A 6709-nucleotide genomic window follows, 5' to 3' on the forward strand; every position below is an offset into this window, starting at 1 on the left:
TATGAGGTTTCATGTCTACTATCTCTCTAGTATCTTTTTCTTATATGCAACCTCACATAATAATCAAAACTAAAATTGCAAGGAATTAATAGGTAAAGTAGAGTCATTCTTCACCATTTATGTTGTCGAAGGTTGATTAGAGAGAGATGAAGATGATTTCAGCATTTGTGCAAGATATTTCAAAAGAATTTGTGAAAACTCTACTTTGATAGCACATGAGATATTTTAGTTGTCTTGTGAGCTTTGTTTGAAGTTGTTAAAAGTTATTTTTTGGTTCAGTATATGACAGACACTCTACAAAGTTATGATATTAAGGAGAGAACATGTTATCATTTTAAGAAACATCTATTCAACTCCATGGAGGATGAACCTAAGGTTGGTTCTCACAGACCCTTGACAAAATACTTCATGTAAAAGATATAAGGACATATATCCCCTATAAGTATGAAACCATTGGGAATACATAGAAATTTGGAATGATTTGAACGATGTTTATGATAAGGAAAAGACATTTAAAGATGAATTCAAACATTTAGAAACCATAATATCATGCAAGTCATGGATTTTAAAGAATTTGATGAGCTAGAGAGGATAAAGATTGAGTTAAGTAGAGTTCATAATCACTTCTTTTCACGAGGTGACCAACATGTTAAGATAACTGAAGAGCTCATCCATTTGGTCATTGTATTTTATAATGTTGGAACTATTCCCACTGTGACCAAATTAGTAAAGAAGGAAGTGGAAAATAACACTAGATCTAAATGAGATGAGCAAGAAATGAGCCTCGTAGACATTAGACAACAACATGTAAGGATAAACTCCAATATTTTGGGCTACAAGATGCACTATAGCAACAAACACAACTCTGTGTCAACAAGTGTTATTCATACATATTACAAGATCATTGTTGAGCATGAGCATTTTTACATTTGTGAAATCCTAAGACAACAAAATAAGTATGATATTGCATGATAAGTCGCAAGTCTTTAGATTTAATTCTTTATCACTTCATTTGTTTTTCCAAATAATTCACAAGTTTCCTTAAATGCATCCCCATGCACGAAGAGAAGTAATTCATACTACTCAATTCATGACTAAAAATTACATAATATAAGATAGGAAGACAACTATTAGTGATTTATTTGGACTATTTAAAGGTTTTCAAAGAGAGATGAACCAAAGAGTAAGGATACCTAGGCACATCGTCGAGAAGTATGTAGACACCATGTATTTTATGGTAGAGATAGACAACATTTACACAGGGTCAGTTAAACCAAGGGTTTAATAGATTCCTCCCATGGGTTATGAAGTTGACCCCTTCATTATTGTACAATATGTTGATTGATGAAGGGTGTTCCCCTTAATACTACAACAATAATAGAAATAAAGAACAACACAAATTCAGAGAACAAAATATGAATTCTTATAATCACCACAATTGAAAAATTACATAATTACAATATGCAAACCCACATGGGTGTCTTCCTTACAAAAATCTGCAAGAAAGATATGCGACCATCACTTAGAATTGGCTTAGATGACCTATGAGCCTTCCTTATAAATGTACTTTTAACTGCCTGAGAAGGTTTTAAACACTAAGCCTAACCCTTGAGGATGACAAACCTCATATTATATTATTCCATTACACTCTATTAAATATGGTCAACTCAAGACAATTTACAAATTACATTTTCGGATGGGTCCACTTTTGGAGACCATAACTAACAAACTATTGACCTGATGGGCTATTATAACCCCATTCCAAAATCATTGGCTAGTGATCTACAACAATTGATTGTGCAAACATCCATCAGTCAAGGTTCCACATCATTTCATAACTATTTAGACTTTCTTCACTGGACCTAAAGTTTGGATAGACCAAAATTCATACCAAAAATCTGCAGTAGTTGCATCAATACAAATGATATGATAATAAAACTCATCTAGCATGCAAATAATTCAAAGATGAACCTCCATAAATGAGATTAGAACAATATTAGCATATAATACCAAATTACTAAAACAAGCAAGCTCCCTCAAATAGAAACTCTATATAGGAATAGCCGTTATGAAAAATACAAAAGCTGGAAATAGAAATATTTTTGGGTGATGCAAGATTTCCCTTATACCTAGGATTATCATGCATCAAAAAAGACCATAATGCAGAGAGATGAGGCACCTATTAGGAAAAGTATACTAAATTTAGAGAATAGCTTACAAGAGACTCTAGAGAGAGGATAATAAATTAGTAGTTTTCATAAAAGGAAGGCATCATTAAAGAGTAGATGACCACTCTTAGAAAGGAAAGTGAGGAATAAAATAGGTTGATATTAGTGCACCTACTATAGACAAACATATTAAAGATATTACAAATGAAACCACTAGAGGTACCTAATTTACCATAAGATATGGTCACCAAGATCGAGGTTACCCTTGTACCTCAGAGAGATACAAGGAAGTCATCTAAGATTACTCTACAAGGTAGATTTGGTAAAATAGTTGTAGAACCAACAACAAGATCTTATAGGACTTCAAGACCCAAAGCCAAGGCTGAGAGGCCTAGTCTAAAGAATCTAGAAAATATTTAGAAGATAGGATAAAAGGAAATTGAGCAATCTACAAAAAGGCAACCACAAATAGAAGAAAAGAAGGTTGATGAGAAGAAGAAATGGAATCCAAAGATGAAGAAGATAATTGAAATAATTGAAAAGGAAGGAAGGATCAATCATATTAAAAATTACTACCATGGATATAACGTAGATGCAAATATGAGGAACTCTTAAAAGAAATCCAAGGAAGATGGAGAGATTTAGAAGAAGACCAAAGGATTAGAGAGAAAATATTTTAATCCAAGGAAGATGGAGAGATTTAGAAGACCAAAGGATTAGAGAGAAAATATTTCTTAACTTATGTTAGAGTCTAATCATTTTTTATGAGATGAATAAAATCCTAAATAAGGGTAAGGAAATGATAAGGTTAGAAATGAGGATTATCAAAATCATTACAGGGGAGTACAAACAGATTAGAGAAGAGGTAAAAAAGGATATATTCAAAGTCTTAATGAATATTGGTTGCAAAGGTGTGCCAACACCTAAGCCTAAGGGTATTATTATTAGAGAGAGAGAGAGAGAGAGAGAGAGAGAGAGAGAGAGAGAGAGAGAGAGAGAGAGAGAGAGAGAGAGAGAGAGAGAGAGAGAGATTTTCTACTGAGGAAGTAGAATAGGTTAACCAATTATTTAGCATTGTTCAACAACTTGACTTCTTAGTATCAAGTGGGCCTATTGTATTGGAACCTTCTAAGGAGGAAAAGGAGAAGGAATACTTCATGTGAAATTTCATTTATAATAAAGACATTAATAAGATCAAGGCTTGTATCTCTAAAGGAAAATAAATCTATATCCATTATGCCAGATCAAATAGACATGTAGCAGATGTAGACAAATGTATTAAGGAGGAAGAGAAAACTTAGACAAGTTAACCCTTGTTTGTGAGAGATCTAGTCAAGTAGTAAATGATTTTGATAAGAATATTAGTAAGATAATGGATAATATTAGTATCATACAATGAGAGAAGGGTGGAGTTTTAATAAGGTTTCCATGTTGAGTAGCCTACTTACTTCCAAGTTAGAATTCATGCAGAAGGAGTTGAAATTACTCAAGACTACACAATAGTCTTATGCACTTTTTAGCATTACAAACTTGGAGACAACAATGGTTGTATCTTGTGCATTATGTGGTCCACTCCAAGTTCTAGAGAACTTGAAGAAGACATAGAACACATAATTTCAAGCTTTGAAAGTCAAATTTGTATATGTCTTAAGGTTTTTATAGTTAAATGATTTCCTAGATGCAAATTTTGACACTCACATATAAATCTTGTACCTTTCCTTTTCCATTGATGTCAAAGAAGGATTTTTGTAGTGAGAAATAGTGTGCATACAATACATTGTAAGGGAGAGTACAATTAAAGAAAAAAATATTATATGTTGTTGATATTTGTTTTGGCATTGACACTTAGTCATTTTTTAATAAGTGTTACTATCAATACCAAAGGGGTGTATTTTTGGAAAGTGAGAATTGGATTGAGGTACAAATGTTTTCATTGATGGAAACATATCTTGTTGGCATGGTTTCTTGGTTAGACAATCAGTTTTGTTAGAGGTTGAACATGAAAAATGTCTAAGTCTTCTAAGTCTAGAGTAAGAATTCAACGGTAATTGCCTACATTTATGTGATGATTGGTATGATTTTTGAATGAGTGAAGTGAAACCAGAGAAGTATAGTGGTTGTTCATAAACTTTTTGAGCAATCAAGCTAGATAGCCCAACAAATTGAATTGTTAGGTCAATTTAATTGCTTAGAAATATAGGGATGACATCCTAGATGTTAACCCTTGGATCTAGTATAACATTAGTTTTCTTGTTTGATTTTGTGCTACACATTTTGTGGAAGCTTTTGCAACCTAACTAAGTAAATCATGTTGAAGGATATAAAAGAAAATTTTATTTCATATACAAGCATGGTATATGATGCTATGACGATGGTATTATTATATGTACAAGCCTTGATGTTAGATCAAACTAGATGTGAGCTTCATTGCAAAATAATCAGATATTGTAATGTCAAGTATAGTCTTTTGTTATTGTAATACTTTCATTGTAATTGGACCATATATCCAAAAGGTGGTGTTAACCTTCATGCTCGAGCTTGTATACTCTATGATCTGCTATCAATTCCTAACTAGGTTGGATACCTCTAACAAGGTCTAGCCCTCTCATAAGGACCCATGTAATAAATTATATGTAACAACTCCTCTAAGGGTCGAACCTTTTAAAAAATAAATTTTTCATATTAGTGCATAGTTGTGGGTACCATCCCCATAGAATTTTTCCCTTGGCCAAGTTTTCCTTGAAAAAAAATCATAGTGTTATGAGCTCTTTATTGTTCTATGCTTTACTTTCTTATATTGTTATGTGTTGATGCTTATGGTTAAGTTGCAATGTAATTAATTTTTTTGAAATTTTTGCAACACTAATTCCCAACCACCCCCACCCTCAACCACCATAGTTATTTTTTATTTCTTGTCTATCTAGTGTCAGTAAAAGTTACTTGAATAACTACCTTCTTTTAGTTTGTTTAGGTTGCAATGTAATAGAAGTAGTTTCTCTAAAAAATATACTATATATCATATTTTGTGCAATAAGGTGACAAAGCTTGTATTTTGATGAAGATACTTTTCAAAACCTTATTCTTGAACTTTGTTAGTTTCTCATTTGGCACATATGTATACGTCTTGCATCCAAAACTCTAACATGTATCAATTCTTACGACTCAATCATGCCTCCATATGTGTTTTGCAATAAGAGATAATGTAGAAGATGTGTTAATCAAGTTGTAGGCAATGGAAATAGATTCTCTAAAAATTATACTATGTATCATCTTTTGTGTAATAGGGTCCCAAAGCTTGTATCCTTTAACACTATAGATGTATCTAATGAAGATACTTTACAAAACCATATTCTTCAACTTTGTTCTTTTCTCATTTGGCACATATGTATATGTCTTATAGCTAAAACCATAACATGTATCACTTCTTATGAACACAGTCATGCCTCCACATGTGTTTTAAAACAAAAGAATGTAGAAGACATGCAAATTAAGTTGTAGGCAACGGAAATAGAGTCAACCCCATATCTTTGTTTTAGGCCAACACCACTCAACATATTCATAACCTTTTCCATCAATATAGCTTATTTATCTTTTATGTAACTCCATTCTATTGAGAACAATGTAGAGTTTTCATTTGTCTATGAATGTCACAATCTTTACAAAATAAAAAATTGATTGCCACTATCATTCATCAAACATTTTATCTTCCTTCTAGCTTGTAATTCAACCCTTTCTTTAAATCAACTAAAATTTTATCTTTATAAAATATACCCACGGCCTTATTCTATAAACATTAACAAGTGAAAACATAATTTATGTGGATTTTTCAATGAAAGAAACATCTATATCTAAACCCATCACAATGAATAAGATGCAATACTGTTGATGTCTTGTGGCATATGTCGGATTATATATATATATATATATAATGACTATTATTATGAATGAACATGTCCCTAAAGAGATGTGTATTCATAACTTATTCTCTATATAAATATAATTGATTGTTGCATTTGAATAACACATACCGCAATGGTAGTGTCATTACCTTTGCAGTGATCCCAAGAAACTAACATGGTATCAAAGCCACATGATCTTAGGGATCTTTTCAACAGTAAAATTTATCCATTCCTATCCCATCCTAAACTATGAGGTTTATGGGAAGTGCATATTTTACATATCTAAGGTTTGAGATCTCTTTTGGCTTTATTAAGAAAATTAAAAAATCTTAGAAGCTACAGGCAAGGATGGACAAATTATATGTTGAGAACATCAAACTTTCATTTATTTTATTTATCTAGATTATATTCATACCCAATCCACACAAAAGGTAGAAAATAGTGCAAATCTATGCCTATGGTTTCATCGAACTTGACACGAGGATCTTATTGTAGCCCTTCCATAGTCGGTACAAGCCATTCATTTCAATGTCATGCCAGTAGGAGTATTTATATGAAGGAGATAACTTGATTGAAATTCTAATTATTAAAGTATTAAAGACATAGTGATAGCTCCTTCACAACCATTAAACAAAATTAATA

Source organism: Cupressus sempervirens, chromosome 6 (genome assembly GCF_028749045.1).
Source record: "Cupressus sempervirens isolate cs-2001-9-10 chromosome 6, ASM2874904v1, whole genome shotgun sequence".
Classification (NCBI taxonomy): Eukaryota; Viridiplantae; Streptophyta; class Pinopsida; order Cupressales; family Cupressaceae; genus Cupressus; species Cupressus sempervirens.